This window comes from Battus philenor, unplaced genomic scaffold (genome assembly GCF_028537555.1).
Source record: "Battus philenor isolate CCGP_79_NKW_IND1 unplaced genomic scaffold, ilBatPhil1.0.hap1 SCAF_8, whole genome shotgun sequence".
NCBI classification, from domain to species: Eukaryota; Metazoa; Arthropoda; class Insecta; order Lepidoptera; family Papilionidae; genus Battus; species Battus philenor.
In genome coordinates, this window is record NW_027181748.1 from 1,703,171 (window position 1) to 1,727,139 (window position 23,969).

At 34.1% G+C, this 23,969-nt stretch overlaps 1 protein-coding gene across 1 annotated transcript in view; it reads left to right on the top strand.

The window, feature by feature from the left end:
- Positions 1 to 323: 323 nt before the first annotated feature.
- LOC137931477 (terminal nucleotidyltransferase 5C) overlaps positions 324 to 23,969 on the top strand; it is a 318,339-nt gene continuing 294,693 nt past the window's right edge. The window contains exon 1 of the mRNA XM_068774865.1: positions 324 to 484. The gene's annotated coding sequence lies outside the window, so the exon portion shown is untranslated. The remainder of the gene's footprint in view (positions 485 to 23,969) is intronic.

Below are 23,969 nucleotides of genomic sequence, written 5' to 3' on the forward strand. Positions count from 1 at the left end.
AAACAAATTTACTGTCTCCTTTTAAGAAGCAATAATTGCGTTGGACAGACAACGCTCTTCTTTATGGATATTAAATTGTATATCAGGTTTTAGCGGTAGGTACAATTACGTGTGAACCATTAAAAAACAAGTGTATCTGATCCAGGAGCCGTAATAAACCGCAGTCGACATCGCCCAAACTCTATCGAATAACACAATTGCGAAACTATGAAATATTGTGGAGTTACATTAGATTGGTATTCGAGTTGCGGTCTGTCCGCTGTTTCTCAGTCTCGCGCCGGACGTCGTGCGGAGTCGACGTTCGTATGTTCCTGTGCCCCCGTGCCCCGCGTCCCGTGCACCTTTGCCGTGTTCTCGCTCCTAAAGTACGTAAACACCGATCGCTTCTCCGGTGCCAGTGAGCGAAGTGAGATCGACATTCGTGTGTATTAAAAAAAAAACGAAACACATATCGCCTCCATCCAGTGACAGTTGGATTCTGCAGGTGCTTATTTATTTATATTAATTAAAAAAAAGTGATTGTACACGCCACCGCTGCTTAACAAATCCAGTTAACCACGATTGTTACCACTAACTGCCACTAGTTGCTTTGTTTTCGCGTCGATCGGAATTCACTTGTTGATCCGGAACCATTGAGATACAACGTGAAATAACCCATCTAGGTCTTTAAACGTTGTAAACATCGTCGTCATTAAAAACTCTGTGTGTAAACATATCCGATTTAACTGTTTCCGGATAAATTAAAATCGAATCATGTGCAGGTAGATATAGAAATGCTAACAAAATATACATAACTCCATTTAAACTCTGTTTAAATTGATTTGATTATATTATCATTATTAAAAATTACTTAAAAGAATAAAATAAATGTATATTACAATGTAGATTTTTCTCACGAAAAAATGGAAAGCATCCTGTCCATATTTAGGTTTTTTAACTACATGTTTTTGTCTGAAATTTATATCACGTCTCTCTTCGTGAGAGTTTTTCTAAGTGACTTTTCTTGTAAGTTACATGTCAGCTGTATTTTATTTACTATTGCATAATAAACGATGAGTATCTTCAGCGAAAGGAATAGTGGTTACCTGTTGTATTTTAATGTTGGGTTTTCTTAGAAGTGTACATTTCATAGTGTAGAAGATGTAATTTCGAGTTGCGAGTTTCGGAATAACATTCAAAGATCTTCTAAACCAGTTTAAGCACTAAAAAGGATCACGGATCCTCACCTAGTTTTATTAAATGACCTCTTTAGTTGTTCCATTTTAATTTGCTGCCTATATTAGGTTTCGATTGTCTCTAATTAAAACGTATAAATTTGACTTCTTTGTCACGGCTTTGGGTCGGTCATTTTATTAGGATATAAATTATTAATAAATACATTTAGTGCTAAGATCTTTCATCGTGCATATATATGTTTAATCGTAAATTTATTGCGTGTTATTCTTTTTATACCTCTAGGTTGTTTGAAATAAGAAATACATTAATGTTATTTTAATATTAAGTAATGTCAACGTGTAGAAAAATTATGTGCATAATTTTTTAATTATTTATACAATTTTCTTCTTGCTATATGAGTGTTGTTCACTTTAAAATACGTATCAGGCAATAAGTCAATGATTTTAAAATGAAAATTAATTTTAAAATGTATTAACGTGAATTTTGAAAACGCTACGAATGCATTACGTTATTTTTTATTTTTAGAACTATTTACTGATAAATCTGTATTTATAATTTTTTTATTTAGTTTTAATAATAAAATAAATGTAAGATTTCATATTATATTTCGCTTTGAGCTATATGAACGTAACCAAAGGACAATTAGAAGAGTACAACATATTTACTTTATGTAATCAAGTTTTTTTTCCAGTAAGGCTTCGTGGCTTGACGTCAAGCTGTTGGAGTGGCCAACACGTCCTATTACGCTTTAAGATAATGAGCTCTCGAGCGTGATATTATTTTCATGTAAATGCAATTGTTGAAAATTTAACTGAATCTATTTTTTTGTATCTGATTAGTAGTTTTAATGTATCTCTATAGTTATATATATAATATATGTTGGTTTTTTGTCACATCTATTTTGGATACACGCTAATTTTCGAGTTAAGTGTTTTGAGGAAAATAACCGTAATAAATAATTTTGAATATTGTTTAAAAACATAATGTGTTCGGAAATAAATAGTTTTTTTACAAATTTCATCAAAATAGATTTTTGAACTGTTTAATATTTACTGTTTTTATCCAAAACGGACTAAGTATGTATATGTGTTTTTTATATACCAGATCAATTATATATTTTTTTTATTAATTACTCGATGACGTATACAATAGTTTGAGTAAATAGTGGATTTTCTTTTTTTGTGAATTTCAAGCGAAGCCTGATGGCTCTCGCGTAGAAAAGTGAATACAACAAAAGAATATTTAGTAAAAGTGCGTGGGCGATGTTATCTTATGTTGGAATTCACTCTATTTTTATTTATTTAAGATGAAAGATACCCACGCAAATGTATTGGAAATGTATTTATGTTTCATTATTTAGGTACACAGTTTCGTTTTCAATGGCCCATTATTGAGAAGTGTCTGTTGATATCTATTTTTGTTGATTACTACCAGACGACATTTTATCTAATTATCCATGCCATCTTTACTGATTCGAAACGTGGGTTTGTTTTATCATCTGTGAGTCCGTGGTGTTTTTAATTGCGTCGTTTCTCCAATGGTGGGGGTCGTGACATCAATCAGGAATTGATCTTATATTTGTCTATGTTCCATCATCTGTTCCTGTTCACCGCGTCGTGTACGGCCTCAGAAACATTCATGTTGAATGTGCAAACATGACATCGCTCTCTGGGTCCCCTACCATAGACATCGAAGTCGTCGCCATGTTGTGTCGATGGATATGTCCGAAGAAGAACCCTCCGTAGGCGAATTTTTGTCTCGGTTTTTAATTTATTTTCGATTATGTAGACTGTGATAAAAATAGTCTGTGATAATTAATGTAAAAAGTGTTATCTAGGAATGTCGATGAATCTATTGTTTCTGTAGATGTTAATGCTGTTAGCCCTAAGGCTTTTACAGCTTCATCGGTACTGAGTTCACGGAGCGGAAGGGTCCGTGAACTAGAATTAAACTAGAAACTAAAAGCTGGTGGGGCACCTACCAGTTGCACGGGGACGCTCGCACGTTGTTAAGGCTCTTCGCGGTAGAGCTTTGACGGGGTGTGTTGCTGGAGTGTGCTTGCGGGTTGGGACAGCAGAGTGGACCACAGGCGAGCCGAAGAGGGATCCGGATCTAACCACGGTTCGCCCACGCTGTTCGCGGTTAGGGAGCGGGCGGCCGCTCACTAAAAACTGGTGTTGTGGTAGGTGGATGAAGGAAGGAAGGAGATGCAAGAAAAAATATCTGGAAGCGAAGACTGACAGATCATATGAAGAGTAAAAGAATGAATAAGAGATATGTGAAGGATGAAAGAGAATGTAGATTAAAAATTTAAAAAACTAATTCTACTCGAATTTGTAAAATTCCTACCCCACACTAGAGAGACAAAAAGTCCTCTAAAACGGGAGGTATATAATTAAAAATATCCATATTTTGTTTAGTTTATGCCTTTATTAGTTCTGTGTGCTGTTCATAGGTTGTAGTAGTGATATAGTAATATTTTTTATAATGTAGTATATATTTAGGCATTCGAATAATTGCTATTTATTCGAAATTACTAAAATTAACATATCTCATAATATAGTTATTATTTTGTATAAACGGTAATAATAATACGGGACATCGATTCTAGAATTTTAAAATTTAAAATTAGAATTTTGGAAAAAATGGTTGACATTTGTAATCACTGGAAAAGACTATATGTGTTGCAAGCAACAAAATTCGCTCCGTCCAAACCGATTACTGTCGCGTTAGGGATTCATGTGTGTGCTGATAAAAAATTAAAAACCGAACAAACGTATTTAACTTTATAATCAACAATGTTGCCAATAGTCTACATTAATTTTCACCTTTTTAAAAAAACTGCTTTTGATAAACATAGATAATAAATCATCTGTGAAAGATTTCATGTTTTTATTTACTATACGTGACATGTATGATAGCCGACATTTATTTTCGACGCCAGAATGTCACTTTATCATTCTTTTAATAAAAAATATCGGTTTTAAATACTCTGTTTAGGAGTATTATATAAAAGTGTACAATATTCGGCGATAAATATTGCACATCGACCTTTGGAAAGAGACAATCGGCTAATTTCGGCTTCTTAGAGCACTATCTGACCCACACACCTATGTGATGTTTTTTTCGTGCGACAGAGATAACGCTCTACAAAGATGAAATAAGCCGATTGTCTCTTTCCAAAGGTCGATGTGCAATATTTATCGCCGGGTACTGTAGCTTTTGTAACCATAACCAATTTTCCTGTACGTATATATCATAATATATTGATGAAGTCGTGATCGTATCTTAAAGTCCATCCATCGCTACTTTACAAAGAAGGACCGTCCACCTTTAATATCCAGATTAGGAATTGGAAATGAAAGTATTTCTGTCTTTAAAGTTAACGCAAGAGCTGTAAAGGCCATTTTCACGTGGCGCAATGATTTGCGGTTGGTGAAAGGGATCGAGTAAATTTGGGCGGCTATTTATTGAATATTTAAAGCGTTTTGAATCTTAATAGCTGATAATTTATTTAGTCATGTAATACTGTGATAAAAAAGTAACGTAAATTTTGTTACAAAATATAAATAATTTATTTATTCTTTCAAATTTAGTTTTTCCTCTTCAAAGTTACAGGGATAACTTTGAAGCTGCTAAAACACACTTTTGTCAACGCTTTTTCCAGTTCTCGAAACAGTCGGTATATTCTTTTTCCGGTATAGCCTTCAAGACCTTTTGCATTTCGGTTTTCATCACCTCAATCGCATAGCCTTTTGAGTTTTCCGAATAGCCAATAGTTGCAAGGAGTAAAATCAGGCGAACACAGTGATCGCGGAACGATACGAGTAGGGTTTTTTCGATATCGCGACGACGATGATATTCTATCTTTTGACAAACAGATGCTTGGAAAATTTTATAGACAGTTCTACCAATATACGGAAAAACTTTACCTGCCTTCCTTATGCTCGGTAGTTTTAAATGAAAATTTAACCTTGATTTTTGATTGCAGTAGTATATTTTAACTTTATATCATTTAATTAGATCACTTGTTTACTAATATGATTGAAATTAAAATCATATTGAGCTTTGTGATGACATTTTTCAACTTAAAATACTTGGTTACGGGAGTACCAATCGCGCCCTGATTTAAAACTAGTTTATATGTATTCTATTTATTTTAAAGACAATAATTCTCAAGTTTTATTCATTACTAGCCTATTCTAGTGATTTAATGGAATCAGGCGTTACCTTGCGGAAGTCCATCACACCGATTAGTGCGAAACATAGTCTCTGTGTTTGGCACTAATCGGTGTAACATAACTCCTGAAGATGCCCCGTGGAGGGGTGAAACAAGTGTTGAGTGAATTAGCGGTGGTAGTTGTGTAATTCGCATTGTTTGCCGCGTACGCATTTATCAGCGGGCTGGCGGGCGGTGCACTTTGTTGCACGACTACCACTGCAAGTGTGTGGCTAAATATTGGTCCTTTTCTTACTCTCCTAGAGACTCCTGATAGCGTCTCTCTAGCGTCTCCCTACGATCTTCACAAGGTTGTCTCTCTTATGGATGGTATCCTCTGGCAACTTTGTGAACTATATATTATATCTCGAGTATCGAATCTGTGACCAACGATGACAAGTCTAAGTAAATTGTGCTATTTTTGAACGAAATCCATAGTTTTTTTATTATATATCATCCCAACGTATTGGATTTTCTGTATCACTAAAGCTTATAGATGAGATTGATATGTCAGATGTCCATATGTCTTGTTATATCGTGGTGATTTCAAGTTAGAGGAGACAGGTTACAACGGGTTTTGTTGTGTAAAATTAAGGAATCGGTAAAGAGATAAATGGAATGAAAGGGTAAGACGGACGAAATGTGGAAAGTAAGAAAAATAATGAAAGAATTTATAATGAATGTATGAAGAGTGCGGAAATAAAATAAAACGTGAAAAAATTATTAAAGAATGACCCTGTCCTTCCACAAGATAGGGGAAATACCCCTAATAGCAGGGACCATAAAAAATCGGGTCCTGTTGGACATCTTTGAGGAGCGCATACGGCCGAGGTGATGATAATGAACTTCCACGCAGAATTGGCTCAGGTTTCTTAAGATGTGTCGTAAAGCACATTCGAATATTAAATTTATTAATATCAACTATTATTATTTATGCGAAACTTTTACTACATTTTACAGCAACTAAATAACTGATTTATAAAACAACATTATTCAAGTATCAAAATGGGTAGGTTAATAACATCAATTTTCATTTTCAATATCTTGTCGGACCACCTTTCGTTGAAACAGGTTTCCGTGATAACAATTGTTTGTAAAGAAGTTTATTATTGTTTGTTTTAATTGACAGTAAATGTATTTGTAGAGTTTTCGAGGTCCACATTTACTGTTTTTATCATTTCCTTTTTTTAAATTAACAAATAATGCATGGATTACCGGATAATTACTATATTTGCAACGTACTCTTGCGTCCCAGAAAATTTCCTACTAGTTCCTCGGAATGCCTAAAATACCCCATCATCAAGTGTTGCCATATATTTAGCTTAAATGCCTTCATACTTGTATAAGTATGAAGGCATTTACGCTAAAAAAAGGCTGGTTGCTTATAATAGTAGAACCTTTAAAGTTGTGAATGTAGATTTCATTTATCAGCAAAACCTTCACAGTTTAAGTTTATTTTAAGCGTATGGAACCCACCTAATTTTAAATTGAAGGACGAGATTGTTATTTTTCTTTCTTATTACATACGTGATGTATAAATAAAATAAATGAAAAGCATAGCTTTCTTCAATCACAATGTAGCAAGTGGATAGCGTTTGTAGTTAAGCCACGAGGTGAATAGACCTTGTGATATTGCGGGAATCCTATGTCCCAGCTGTGGACCTCACAGTGCTGAAATGATTAAATGACGCTGTAGCTCTGAAAATCGCCGGTAGATGGCGTTGACAGTAGCACTAATATTGAACGCGGGTAGTTGACTAAATAGAGTTTAAAGTAAATAAAGAAGAATTTACGAATACCCGACATATCTTCTTCTTCTTGAAGTGCCTCTCCAACTAGTGGAGGTTGGCTATCAGCTTCCTGCTCTCTTCCTTATTTTTGGTTCTGCGTAATAGCTCAGCAGCGCTGGCGATTCCGGTCCACTCTCTAATGTTACGAAGCCACGACTTCTTTCTCCTACCAACCTTCCTTTTACCAGCGACCTTTCCCATGATAAGTTGAAGGAGATTGTATCGTTGGTGTCGAAGAACGTGTCCCAAGTAAGCGATTTTCCTTCGTTTTACTGTGAGCATTAGTACGACATATATATCATAGTATTTTCATCGTTTTAAGATATAATTGCTTTGTGCACATGTATATGAACAGAAATAAGTTTATTAACATTGCAACTGCACGTCGGCGGCCAATTATAACTCGGGATTGCCTTAAAGAGTACACTACGACATTCCTGGTCGCATCTCGCATCGTTCGGTCTTTAAAAGTCCATTTATTTAGAATTAATGAGCGTTGCTATTTAGATACAGGTGTGTAAGATTTATGTTTTACGCACTCTTAATGTGGGATCACGCTTCTGTTTAAGGCAATGATTGGATTATTTAAAATAGAATAACTAAAAAAGACGTCGCAGTTGTTTCCAACTCCAAATAAGGTCTAAATAACATTGTTCATATAAGAAATATATTATATCCATATAAAAGTAAATCGCCAAATGCTTTGAAATTACTCGGAAATTTTGACATTTTTTTTGTAAATATTCACTTACAATACCCGGCGATAAATATTGCACATCGACTTTTGGAAAGGGACAATCGGCTAATTTCGGATTCGTAGAGCACTATCTCCGTCCCACACTACTTATATGGCGTTATGTCAGTCGTATTTCGTGCGATAGAGATAACGCATCTTGTAATCTAAACTCAAACTCGTATCTATATTTATTTTTTGCGGATTGGTAAATTGAAATTGCAGGTGCCTTAAGATTCTTTTTATAGATGTTTCCCTTCCGTGTTTGGGACATGGATATTACATTATCTGGTACACTTTTTTTCCATAATCTATTACCTTCTCTTTCATATCTTTAACATCACTTTCCTTCCCTCTTTTTCATTTCTGGATCACAGATTATTGTAGTATCACAGTTTATTTGACTGCTATATAACTTCTATTTACATTATATTTTATATATATTAATACCTTATTAACTGTTTTTCTTGTAGGCATACAGTGCATCTTATCCGACCGTTTTGTTTTACTGTACTTTTCAGAACTTTAGGAAGACAGGACGATATTTATTGTAGCCCACGAGAAAGTCAACGTTTTCTTCCTTTAGTCTCCTAAACCTGGTTCTAGAGTGAATATCGGCAACCTTATCACAGGATAATAAACAAGATGGCTACAAGGTTAGATAGAGAAAGATGTGGATACGTCTCAAAGTGACCTTGCGAGCGAAGCGAATGGAGTCCCAAAGTTCGACAACTCGTGAAGGGCGATACGAGTCACCGTGCTTTCGTTTTGCATACTGAATTCATTTATCTTCTAAATTTATTCGCGCAATACATTTTAAAATAAACTTTACAGTCTGTCCTGATGTCAAATGGTGTGCTTTGTAAGGGTCTTATCGTGTTGATAAAACTGTATTATATTTTTAATAAAGGATATTACTTGAAATATTTTAAAGAATAATTTTTCCTTCTTCTATATCTTAATTTTTAAATGTAAAATATTATGTTTGAAGGTAGTATAGCTCATTTGTCGACAATTAATGTACAATACCCGGCGATAAACATTGCACATCGACCTATGGAAAGAGACAATTGGCTAATTTCGACTTCGTAGAGCGTTATCTCTGTCGCACGAAATACAGATAGTCCGGTATCTATTAGGAGCTGTTACAACAAGTATCATTTGCTTCTTTTGATAATTATTATTATTATTTGTATGAAATACACCAATTTTTCTATAAGTGGTTGCTTTAGGTTACTATAAAGGCATGTAAAATTTATTTTGTTTTACTTCGTCTGTTGTGGATATAGTGCATATAGGCCTCCTACATACATATACAATAGGACTCGTGGGAAGTGATATGTATCCAGATTACTTGTATCGCCTGTACACCATACGCTGGTCTCCGCTTCAGAACCCCAACCCACGGCACTCTTCTGCACAATAAGCTGGTCAGCCAAGCCTTCTTCTTAAATTTGTCGGACCACCTTGCATGTGGATGTCGTTATATCTGTCGCATGAAATACGACTTACAAAACGTCAAATAGGTAGTATAGGACAGAGATGTATGTATCTTTTAATGGTTTTTTATATGGGTAGAGATCTCTATATTTAAATTATAATTATACTTTTTTAAATGCCATCTGTTTAGATCAGTGATTCCCAAAGTGGTCTATCGACCCCTAGGGGTCTATGAAAACCGGTAAGGGGTCTTCGCGTCAACGAAAAAAAATTTGGGGGTCCACGATAGTGGATCTTAACACATACACTGATAGCACCTATTTATTTACATTATACTATCTTATTATATCAAAACATTTACATTAATTATAAAAGTACCTATAAAGTAAAAAAATTATTGCTTATCTTATTTTATTTATAGTTTATTTTATGTTTATTTAATATTACGTATATTTTACATAACAGATACAAAAATTTATTTTGAGTAGTTTTAATTTAAATTCAATTAATAAATGTATAAATTAACATGTGTTTTTACTTTAAGTTTTTAACACTAACTTCGCTACAGTTAGAAATTTACAGGAAATAAATATCAGGTAAGTAGGGGGTCTGCCCAACACGGAAAAACATGGCAAGAGGTCTACGACACAAAAAAATTTTGGGAAACTCTGGTTTAGATAGTTTATTATTTAATGTACAAGAGAAATGGACATTAAAAGGATTGCATCGTGAATTATTGCGTCAATAAAACAAGTTATTGTGTTATAAAACTATCGCGTGTTTGATAATTTCAATATTTTATTATTTCGCTGCGGCAATGTGGACGGGTTAAGGTGAAAAACGTTAAAAAAATACGTTTTTATTTTCTTTTAAAACTAAGAGAAACGATAGCGTTGCTTCGTATGTCAGAACATATTTAAAATACGGTTGGTATAACGCGCCAGTATCGTTGTGTGATTTTTTTAAACTAGATTTTTTATCTGTGCTTTCCTTTTTTTTTCATCCACACGTTCAGAATATTTACGCTTTCATATTTTTCTATTGTATATAATTTTTAAACTGTATTTTTACATATTTAAACTAAAAATGTTTAATAAACAGTGAAATAGTATTTATTTAAAAATACGTACAGTCAAGTTGTTAATGTTTTAATTATATGTATATATACATAAAAAAATGACATTACATTTTTATTAATCTGTGGTCGCCAATGTGACATTAAAATCATCGTCAACAAGTGACAAGCTACCTCTTGTTTTCTTGGCGTTGCCATACTGCCTTCTGTCTGTGTAATTATATAAAATCCATAATAATATTTTACATATAACATAAATATTCTAGTGAAGTTTCACATATATTAGAGTAATAGTTTAAAAATATGCTTCTAAAACATAAATCCCTCTGTATCTCTTTTGTAGGTAGAAATTCATAATTTTCTTTCTTAGCTGATTTCTACTCATCAATACAAATATTTATACCAAGTTAAAAATCTCTAAGCCGTATGGTTTCACAGATTTCGTGATTTAAAGTCATCGTTAAGCATTTCATTGAACTTTCTATTCTAGAAGATTTGGAGGGCTACTTAGGAAAGTAATCTTTCAAATATTATTTAACGTATGTCTAAAAAGTTATTATATAGGTAATTAGATCCAGTCCGAAGGTTCTGAAGGAGATAGTTAGTCTTAAAACACGTAATCCCGTGTGAAGTGTATTAAACGGCCTACTTTTCATTTCATATGTTAGTATATACATTTACAGAAAACATTTTTGTGCGAAGTAATAATCGTTCGACATAATAGCGAATAAAGCGGAGCAGTTAAATATGTAAATGTATGCGAAAATGTGCACCGCTTTCGAAATAGACGCCCGTGCATATCCAAATCTCGTATTCTCGATGCAGTTCGATTGATACGCGATGCGGAAACTGCCGGAGATTCGCGCAGTATGAGATTTATAACGCGTAACCGTCTGTGAAGTCTGAACGTTTCGCCTTACATTGCGTCACCGCTAATTGTACGGAGAGAGGCTTCTGTGCGGCACTGTACTCGCGTCCATGCCATCACCGGGGAACGTCCCTTTCGCGTTGTTTCGTAACTTTAGGGCAGATAAGCTACTTGTTGACTTGTAAAAATTATATATATATATATATATATATATATATATATATATATATATATATATATTTCTAATTTGGAATCATATTAAGTAGGGTCTATAGGCCTTTTAAATGTCCATATTTATAGCAACTACTTATATACATACACAAACACACACACACATACACATACACACACATATATATATATATATATATATATATATATATATATATATATATATATAAGAATGCGAGAAGAGTCCAAAGAGAAACTGAAATCAAAATGACCTCCTCTATGATCATCATCATTTCAGCTCCCCTCTCCCCTCCACCCCCCATAAACTTCCAATAGATCTTGATAAACTTATCAACGTCTTCAGAAAAGGTGATCTATCCACCTTCCAAGTGTATATCCTAAGCTGCACCTGTTGGGCCGTATTCTCCATTCCTGAACATTAAAGCGCCAGCTGGAATTCATTCTGTGCGCTAAAGCCTCCCAACTGCCACTTCAAATAAAGGTCCGATGGTTCCTACGGTGTCGATAATGGAAACAGCCGAGTAGCCTTTCATAGTCTTGTTAGTAAAATTTAAGAGATTATATAATATAAGAGGCCACGTGGAACGGTTACAGATTGTTTCATTTATACTGTTATGCAAAGTGATGTGAGATATGCTATTAATATAATATATATCTATATGTATATGTATGTATATGTACACACACACATATATATATATATATATATATATATATATAGTGCTAGTAAGACAAAGCGTTTTAAGAAAACTAATAACTATGTTTTATAATTGATCATTGTTCATTGTTTATATACTGTCCATGCAGATTTTATACTGTCACTGTTCAAGTTATTGGCGCATTTCAGTAGTCAGGGTTTCAGAGTGATCACGTTATATGGGCTGATTGGAAATAAGTGTAAAAGTCTGTCTATGTAAAATTCGGATATCCTATTTTATATTAATAAAAACTCAAGTAATTGAAACAACTTTTCATTTTCGTGACAGTTATATATAAACGTATTATATATAATCTGTATTATTGCGTTTTTAGTTACTAAGAAATGATCTAGATGGCGCTGCTTGTCATAACTGTACACGTCATGGAAAAGACTTGGCATTGTCATTGACTACAAAACTATATTTCTACGTAATAATTACCTTTAAAATGCCATTAAATTGTTAATTATATTACTTCTACTTCAGAAATCATCTACGTCATATATCGAATGGAACATTTATGGAGTCACCCTGTGACATTTTTTAGTTTTACTAGCGTTTGGAACAAGAGATAAGGATCAAACACACAAACTGTAGTCTTCAATGAAAGGCTATATGTATATATACAGGGTGGCCCATAAGTCCTTTGAAAAGTAAAATTTGAATAAAACGAACAGGGTGCGCGTGAGCGGTGCAGGGGAAGCGGTAGGAGTAACTTCGGTTTCTGGGAATTTAATCGCGATGGAGCGTTTTACCGGAGCAGACCGTGCGTTTTGTGTGCGCGAGTTTTATAAAAACGACAATTCGGCAACCGTTGCGCGGAGTAAATTTCGAGAATACAAAGGTTTACACAACTTTGACGACACTCTAACTCTTCAAACGATTAAGAACTGGGTTGCTAAGTTCGAGGAGACCGGTTCGACGTTAGATAAACCGCGGTTGGGTCGCCCAAGGACGTCACGTACGGAACAAAACATAGACACAGTGACACAGTCTATTCGCGAAAATCCGACACAGTCAACTCGTAAGCGCGCCAGAGCATTAAACGTATCCAGGACATCGTTACAACGGATTTTGAAGAAAGATTTACATATGCACCCTTACAAAATTCAGTTGGTTCAAGAATTAAAGGAAACTGACGGTATTCAAAGACAAAATTATGCGAATGAAATGTTGAATCGGTTTACTTCCTTCAATAACATAATGTTCTCTGACGAGGCTCATTTCCATCTTAACGGGCATGTTAGTAAACAAAATTGCCGCTATTGGAGCCCCATCAATCCAAAACTTAAGCATCAGAAGCCCTTACATAGTCCGAAAGTGACTGTTTGGGCCGCTATGTCAGCCCATGGTATCTTAGGGCCTTACTTCTTTGAGGATGGCAGAAGGCGCGCAGTTACTGTTACGTCGGAGCGATATGTAGCTATGATCGAAGAGTTTTTCATACCAGAATTGCAAAACTTTTCAGGCTTTAATGCCAGAACGCGGTTTCAACAGGATGGGGCCACTTCTCACACCTCTAACACTGCTATGCCCGTTATCCGTTAACTTTTTCCTGGCAAAATGATCTCTAAGAGAGGAGACATTTCCTGGCCTCCACGTAGTCCAGATCTGACCCCGATGGATTTTTTTGTGGGGCTACCTTAAGGCTAAAGTATACGACACAAACCCGCGGTCAATTGAGGCCCTAAAAGAAAACATCCGCAGAGAAATGACAAGCATTTCAGCAGTGACGTGCCGCGCAGTCATCGACAATTTTAGACGTCGTTTGCAATAGTGCCGTGATCGCAACGGATTTCATTTAGAAGACGTTATTTTCAAAAACTAATTCCCGTTTTTTAAGCTTTTTTTGTAAATAAAAGTTAAATTCATAATGTAATTAGTTTTATTTTAATAATTTTTTTTCATATCAAAGGACTTATGGGCCACCCTGTATAAATGGCTATTTTCCGATAGAATTTGTACAACCAGAAGACTGCTTTTAAATATAAATAATGAATTAACGTAAAATATTTCAGAGTGATTTTAAAATAAATATATATTGATTTTTAAATAAAATTACTTCTTATTTTTGTGATTAATAAATACTAGCAGTTAAAAAAAATTAAGTGTAAACAGAACTTACAAATATGCGAATTTTATTGTAATCTGTCAAACACGATCATATAAATTTTATACAGGCTGATTAGTTATGGGTATTAAAGCCTTAAAAAGCTATGGCGTAGCCTATTTAATCAATAATTTATTTTAATATTAATCTGAATTTTGAAAATTTTTGTTTTATTATATTATCATTACATTTTATTTTAGGTATAGAACCATTCATTTTTACATAGGTACCATAATATAATTTACAGCAAAAGGGGTTTAACATTCACCATTTAAAATATTTTTAACCAATCATACATAGTTCGATTCTTAATATAGTGAAATTAAAAGTTTGCTATTATAATTAAAAAATGCCAGATAATTTATGCATCCAAGAAAGTTATTTTACATAACCTGGCAACCCTAACAGACTTGCCAGCGTGTTTGTTGCCATTTGAGAGGAAGCCACGGATGACGTAAAAACTACTTCGCAACGTGGGCGGAGCAATATAGGAACTCTTTTGACTCTCTCATTTTTCCGTTTTATTTTTGGAACAATGAATAATACGTGATTACACATTCAGCATTCGAAATTTAAAAGAGACGAGAATGCAAATTTCAAACATCTACATGTTATTTTTAGTTTTAGAACAACGAAAACCATTGAGCCAGTTTTGACTTTCATACGCGTTTAATTATTTTTTTTTTAATTTTAGAATAATATTCAGGTAAAGGAACGGTGTTTAGTTTGGGCGATTTTTTTTAATAAAAACATGTTCGGCGCAATGGTGAGATAGCCCGTTTATTTTATTTATACATATTGTTATTCAAATAGATTATTTAATGTGACCATCTTAATAATGTCAGTGGAATCGAATTTCAGATTGAACTCATAAGGCATCCATCAACTTAAAGGTTCCAAACGGACCCTGATCTGAGAGGAGTGCATAACAAACACAGACATATTTTTTTGGACACTTACAATATCCTTTATGCAGTAGTGATAAATTTATCGACTAGCTGTATTATTTATTAAGTTTTTCACACTATTGTAGGACTGTATTAATAGTTACCAACCAATTACCTTATTTTTATTTTTAGTGGTAATTAGAGGATTCAATTTGTGAGATATATGGACACGCTTCCGAATATCATAACAAACTCCAATCAAGAATTTTAGTCATTTTTCGAACGAGATATAAAGTCTGATTTGTCTAAACTATATGATTGGATTTGATATCACGATATTTAACCTTTAGTATCTTTTGTTAAGCAAAGAAATTTACGATTTAATTTTGTTATATTTCTTTATTTCACATGGAGTTTGTTCTCGTTAGGGATATATTTGTCCTATTGTCACTATCATATACAACATATACAACCGTTAAACTATGTAATAAATAATGTGGAGTAAAGACAACAATCCGCATAATAATCTATCTATTTTTTCGAATGAAGGCTTCATTGGAACCGAGTTCACGCAACTGAAGGGTCCATGAACTATTCCAAAATTTAAATAATACCTGCATGGGTTTATGTATTTAATGGAATCAGGCGTTATTTTGCGGAAGTCCATCCTAAGTAAGAAAAGGACCAATATTTAGCCACATCCGCACATTAAATGGTAGTCGTGCAACAAAGTGCACCGCCACTGTGTTTGGCACTAATCGGTGTAACATAACTCCTGAAGATGCTCCGTGGAGGAATGAAACACGTGTTGAGTGGTTTAACTGTGGCAGTTGTGTAATTCGCATACGGATTTATCAGTGGGCTGGCGGGCGGTGCACTTTGTTGCACGACTACCACTGCATGTGCGGAAGTGGCTAAATATTAGTCCTTTTCTTACTTGGGTTTATGTGTAGTGTAATGCATATGGGCGTAAGGTTTTTGGGAGCACTGTTCGCGGTGATTAGGGCGGGCGGATGTCTCCGTATTAGCGTTGGTTTTTATATAGTGTGCTGCTTGGTTCAGTAGCGTCGTACGCCTTTGTGTGTGCGGTGTGAGGACGCTGTTAGAATGGTTGCTGATTTAGGGAGAAAGTGAGGAACCCTAATATGGGATCATTGACGACGTCTTTGGGACGCCTCTTGAGGGTCTTGAAGGAGATAGTTATCTTCACTCCTTATTTTGGTTTCGATAAATTAGTTTGCGCGATACCAACATTGTATACATTAAATTTATCTTGATTCGGTGAAATTCGATATGTCAGAGCCGAGACTCCCTAGGGTATTCTTGACATGCGCTACCTTAAAAGAGGTTCTCTGCTAACAGCCCAGAGCGGTTGGTACCAGAATCTGCAAACGCCATTGCAGTGTAAGTCAGGTAAAAAGAATCAGTTCCACAGTGATTCTATTTATCAAAACGATATTATTTTCGTTTAATTAAAAAAACCTAAATAAGTTCTATGTACTGTCTGCTATTTATTCCTTTGCCTATAAAATTTTAATATTAAAAAAAAATCAATTGAACAAACGCGTTTCTAATTTCGTTATATAGTATAGCATATTTAAATCGAAACGGTGCAAATGAAATAAATGGGTAAAAGGCGTGCATAATCGTGCGAAAGAATTTTCTTATTTCTTTATAACTTACCGCATGGCAACAATGTGTTCATGTGCTAATGTATTCGCTTCATTTAAAATGCATTAATTACGTTTCTTCACTACTTCGGCTCGGTTTCACAGCTGTGAGATTTTATACGTTCTATAACGAGACTCTTTTTACACACTTAAAACTAACTGTAATTTTAGTGACATATCTGACAGCCGTTTAACACGAAATTCGAAATAGTAACTTATTAAATCTGGGGTGTTCAACATTTTTTTTCAACTTACTAATTTAAACTTAAAATTTTTGGCAGGCTGCACATAAAATGCAATGTATCAATAATAAATACATTTAAAAACCTTTTAAGTTAAATGGTTTTTTGATATCCATATTGTGGGGGTTGTGGAAAAATATGTACCTAGTCCGCCATATTGGAACGGTGTCCATCTTGAATTTTAAATTTTGACATACTTAATCATCGTGTTTTACTAGTGCAGCCCTTTCATTTGATATCCATATTGAGGGGGTTAAGGAAAAATACGTATTCCGCCATTTCGTATCGGCGGCCATCTAAGATTTATAATGTTATTGATTTTATTATATTGTATTGTCATCTAAATTAAATGTGTGTACCAAGTTTCAGATCAACTTCTGACAACAGGAAGGTGCTTAAATTTCAATTTCTAATTTTGATCCAAATATATTCCGTACGGGTCGAACTAAATAAAACCGTTTGAAAATGATGATGCACGCGTTTTTATAAAATCGATTAGTTTAATTATTGATACTGTAACATTTTTTCGCAGACATATTTTCCAATAGGTAACAAATGTTTTCCTTCCTATAACACTTCTCAATGTCTTCTATTATAATAAATTCTACAATGATAAATTGATGGGAGAATGGCGATGCATAAATTTGTTTAAGGGCCCGCAAGCGCTTCGCGGGCCGCGTGTTGCTCACCCCTGCATTAAATGACACAAATTTGGCCATATTTAATAAATATATCTATGTATATTAAATATGAATGTCTGTCTTTCTTTGTTACACTATTAGATGCGAATGATCTTAACAATTTCTTTTAATTTAGGCAATAACAACCCATTTAAATTAACAGTTTCAAATAATCTTAGATATTACACTAACACTGTAACAACGTATTAGGAGAACAAAGAAACGATACTTCTTTTACCAATTTATAGTAAGTTGGTTAATCGTTCGGAATAGACCGTAAGGACCAAAAAGTTCTCAATTCTCGATCTTGAACCGGCAGACGTGGCCCCCCTGCTAGTTCGACCGATGACATAGTTAAGATCAGTGATTCCCAAAGTGGTTTATATCGACCCCTAGGGGTCTATGACAACCGGCAAGGGGTCTACGTCACCGAAAATAAATTCGGGGGTCCATGAAATAAAATGGGGGTCCACAGACTGGACATAATTTTCCGAGGAAATTTAAGATTAACCCTTACAAAATTGACGCCAAATGTTGATAATTTATTATTAAAGCATCAGGTTCATCCTTCTCACTAAAAATATTGTCTTATTGCTTATGTTATTTTATTGATAGTTTATTATATGTTTATTTAATGTTACGTATATTCTACATAACAGATACAAAATTTTATTTTGTGTAGTTTTAATTTAAATTCAATTATTAAATGTATAAATTAATAAGTGTTTTAACTTTAAGTTTTTAACACTAAACTTCACTACAGATAGAAATTTACAGGAAATCAATATCAGGTAAGTAGGGGGTCTACCCAATACGGAAAAACATGGCAAGGGGTCTGCGATATAAAAAAATTTGGGGAACTCTGGTTAAGATCTTTTCCAATGGATAAAGGCAGGGTAAGACAGGACATCGTGTCGATCTTTTAGACGAGACATATGCCTTGTAACTGTTTTATAGTACCCGGCGATATATATTGCACATCGACCTTTGGAAAGAGACAATCGGCTAATTTCTGCTTCGTAGAGCATAATCTCTGTCTCACACTACTTATGTGACTGTTTGTATTTCGTGTCTCTTTCCAAAGGTCGATGTGCAATGTTTATCGTCGGGTATTGTATAACGCCGACGAATAAAATATATAAATTGTTCACCCTGTATATATCAAAATTTTAGCACGCTTGCGATATCGCCACCCTAATATAACAGAATTGGCACAAGTATTTAAACCAGTCACCTAGCTGGCAACACTTATCGATCGGGCTGTGATAACAGGTATATTAGCTATGTGTGGGTGTCGTGTTACTGATAAAACCAGCGCGGAGAATGCCAAGGCTGTAACGTTTTCTATGCACCGTAGTGTACAGCGGTCAAGGGAGGTCCGGTTTCAAATAATCCTTTGTTATGATATAACTTACTTTTAGAAAGAGTACAATAATAAACTTTACGTATACATTAGTACTTCAACATCTAACTTGGAAGTGTTCATGATAAAAGTGAATAGGTTACATATAAGCAAGCATATACCATCATAGAATTCTTCGTTTAACATTAGACGGGACACAGGTCAAATGCTTCACATATAAACAATAAAAATGTATCCTATTATAATAAACTCCTATGTTAATTACCATATAATATATTTAAGAAATACATTTCACAAAATCTAGTTATAAATCCAATTATAGTTTAAAGTTTAATAAACCTTGAGAATACTTTACTTTACTATTAAGGATATTATAAAAGGGTTAAAAAAAACACCCTCTATATACGTCTGTTTTGGGTTTTACTCGTATCACAGCGCGTTTGGAACCCCTGTTGTTTTAAGATGATTATACGACCGTTCAATTCAAATTCAAATTCAATTATGAGTACTTCTGGAATTTTTCCCATGACATACGCAAGTGGTATTTTAACTTGAAGTAGGGAAGATTAATTTTAATACAAGTGTTTAATAAATTTTGATTAATATGGAATGAATTGTAATTAAAAAAAAAAACTGGACATTAACTGGAGAAACAAGACACACACACAAGAAACAAAATCAGTTTACATCATATTACTTTTAATTATTACTTTAAAATAGTTTGCGATTTAAGTTTGAAAATAGTTTAAGTAACTACTAACTTAACTAAGTTTGTCGCACGAAATACAACGACTCACAAAACGTCACAAGGGTAGTGTGGGACAGAGATAACGCTCTACAAAGCCGAAATTAGCGGACCGACTCTTTCCAAAGGTCGATGTGCAATATTTATCGCCGGGTACTATACATTGTTTGAATAAGTAAATAAACAATAATCTACCAATGATTTGAACAAACTTTATGTTATTATATTTTAAAATGAACTTATAAAAATATGTGCATGCTAAAGTGTATAGAGTATCTATCCGCTTTTAAAAATAGTATTATGTAGAAGTTTTATGACAATAAATTATTTAAATCCGATAAATAAATAAAATAAATTAATGTCGTCAATGTATTTTTCTATCTTCTATCGTATATTCCGTATCTTGTATAAAAATAAGGATTGACTGAACAAATGAGAGTTTTGTCGGAAATGATAATGAATGGATGGATGGTCGTTTCAGATCGGTGCTATTGTAAATCTAGAGGACAGGCCGATGTCTAATGAACATCCGTAGGTTGAAATGATGAAGTAACCAACAGTATTATCCCAGGATAGGTGAACTAAATGACTGTAGTTTTAAGAAAACTGGTTGATTCGATACGGTGTTTTTTTTTAATGGCCCCCACTATTGGTGGCCTCTCGTACCCCCATCTTTGGTGGGACAGGGACTTTACGGGCAATTTATTTTTTCACATAGTTATTTATTATTTCCATTCTCTCCTTTCGTTCTTCACATATTCTTTCAATCTATTCTTTCATGCCACATTTCTGCTCTCTTTCCCTTTTACTCTGTGACCTTTCATTCCTCCCTCATTACATGTTACATTTTATCTTTATTTCTTTTCGTTTACATTTTTATCACATTTTGAGTTACTTTTTATCACATTTTTTTCTTATTGTCTATTTAAAATGTTTCTTATTTTCTTTAATTTTTTATTTTTTTTGTATCGCTTTTTTAATTATTTCCTTGCAGTATGAGAGGAATTCTTCCCTAGTATCCTTTCCGCCTATCGATACAGTGTTATCGTGGCGCAGGTGAGTGGTGGCGGGCGGTAGATACGGCTATCGCTTTTGGCGTTGGATATTGCGACTCCCACGCGCGGCTCAGCTGGGCAACTGAAGCAAATTGCTCTAATCAAATACATTTTGCTGATACATATTAACGCGACCGCGTTCTAAAATTACGTAATATTTAAAAAAAAAATTATTGTTAAATGCAATTAGGTTGTTGATGGATCGACAACATAGCTCAACGTGGCGATCTTTGGCTGAAAATAAAAAAAAATAACTCACAAAAGAAATCGTCATAATCCAGTGGATTGGATATTTGAAGTGGCGGTTAGTTGGTAACTTAGTTGGTCTGGACTCTGTGTTTGGCACTAATCGGTGTAACATAGCTCCTGAAGATGCCCCGTGGAGGGGTGAAACACGTGTTGAGTGATTCGGTGGTGGCGGTTGTGTGATTCGCATTGTTTGCCGCATGCGCATTTATCAGCGGGCTGGCGGGCGGTGCATTTCATTGCACGACTACCACTGCATGTGCGGAAGTGGCTAAATATTGGTCCTTTTCTTACTTAGGATGGACTTCCGCGAAGTAACGCCTGATTCCATTAAATACTTAGTTGGTCACTTAGTTGGTCACATAGTTGGCTACTATACCCTTAAGTTTACGAAGTGGAGATCAGATAGACATATGACTTGATTAAGAGCGCCGGAACACTCAGTCGATATTATTGGAAATCTTTTTCATCAGCCCACGTCAAGCATTGGATATCAAACAGCTGAAACAATGATTGTTACTGTAATATTTCAATGTTATGTTTATAAGTGGTATATTAAACTAAAAAATAAATAGAAACACGTTCGTTGCTTTAATATGAGGTTATTTTATGTTGTTGTTGTTGTTGTTGTTGGTTTTTAATATGAGTAAATAAATGTCGTTTGTAATTACAGGTAACCATCTAAGTGTTGAAGGTAGACGAGATTAAGCCGCAGAGGTAAACAAACACTTCGTAACTGAATTAAAATGTATCAAAGTCTAAAAACGGAACAATAAAAACTGATTTCTACTTACGTCGTCGGAAGAGATTAAACTTTCAAACTGTGCCGGTTGTCAACGAAAAAGTTGCGCGGATTAAAAATAAGTTTTAGTTTGAATCAGCGAAATTTCAAAGTTACTTTTAACTGGCATATATATTCGATTTTTTTTTATTTTCAACTATCCGTCTTGATGGAATTCTTCCTGAAGTTATTGATCTATCGTAATACGATTTGAAAAATAAATTGCAATAGCACTTTTCTTTAGAAAGAATCACGACATTTTTTTAAACGGTTTTATTTAGTTCGACCCGTACGGAATTTGTTTATTTGGGTCAAAATTAGAAATTGAAATTTAAGCACCTTCCCGTTGTCAGATTGATCCGAAATTTGGTACACACTTTTAATTTAGAAGACAATACAATATAATAAAATCAATAACATTATAAATCTAAGATGGCCGCCGATACAAAATGGCGGATTACATATTTTTCCTTAACCCCCTCAATATGGGTATCAAATGAAAGGGCTACACTGGTAAAATACGATGATTATGTCAAAATTTAATATTCAAGATGGACGCCGTTCTAATATGGCGGACTAGGTACATATTTTTCCACAACCACCACAATATGGGTATCAAAAAACCGTTTAACTTAAAAGTTTCTTAAATGTATTTATATAAGGAATATATTGACGTAAGCGACCAGTCACATTTTTTGGTTGTACAAACAAAACAACTATTTGCAACCTTTCATATAGAAACAATGTCTTCAACAAAAGAATGTCCGGTAAAGATATTATGAAGTTTTTTTTTTATTTTAAATTCTGGCTGTAGTAGTCAACTCTGTACTGCCAAATATTTATTAAAATAAAAAAAAACTTGATGTAACATAATTAAAAGTGATCGTTTTTTTAATGATATATTTCTACATAAATAAATAAATTTAGTGATGGATAATTACGAACTGAAGTTGCTATTAAACGACAATATCAATTCCCAATGCGTGAACTGTCAAATGCGCGTAGTTCAGAACGAACTGTCAAACGATTTGTCAAAAAAGTTTCGTTAGTCAATATACAGATTGGTTGGTTATAAATAAGGTTTAAAGTTAATTATATTATATTATATTATATTATATTATATTAAAGAGCTTATTAGTAAGTAAGAAAAAGACCAATATTTAGCCACTTCCGCACATGCAGTGGTAGTCGTGCAATAAAGTGCACCGCCTGCCAGCCCGCTGATAAATGCGTATGCGGCAAACAATGCGAATCACACAACCGCCATCGCCAAATTACTCAACACGTGTTTCACCCCTCCATGGGGCATCTTCAGGAGTTATGTTATATCGATTAGTAAAAAGCTTGTACACTTATCTCCAATCAACCATTTATAAAGTGATCACTTATGTTATTATGTTAGTTTTAATATGTATTAATCATAATTTCGCAAACAAATTTTCTTGCTATACTATCATTACATTATTTATTCATTTTTTGTTAGAGTAAACCATATATTAAATGACGGGATTGGCATTATATTTACCCTCTTTAAAGGTACACCTATAACCATCATCCTGTATAATAGCAGCATTCACGTCATTTCAAGCGACCATTTTAAAGATTAATATAAAAGTGAATATGCTCGAAGCAAAAGGTTTCTATACGATAAAAAGCAACACGATCAATGAACAATACAAGAGCCAGAATGAACCTGTAGGTTGTCTTATCTTTTATAATAAAGCTAGAAGAGCCGGTACAAAAGTTCGAATAAGTTTCGCTATCTCTGTACTGAATTGTGCGACGTAGTATGTTATAAGTTTGTATGCTTTAAACATTTGACGTCATCAGTGTTTGTTGCTGAAGTGATTTTTAAATAAAGATGAGAAACTTTAAAACTGTTGCAACTTATCGTATAGAAGAAGATTGACTAAAAGCGCATTGTGTGTAGAAATATGAATATCCTGGCATGAAAGCCTTACGCCAGTGGTTTTTTTTTTCTTTTATGGCCCCCGCTATT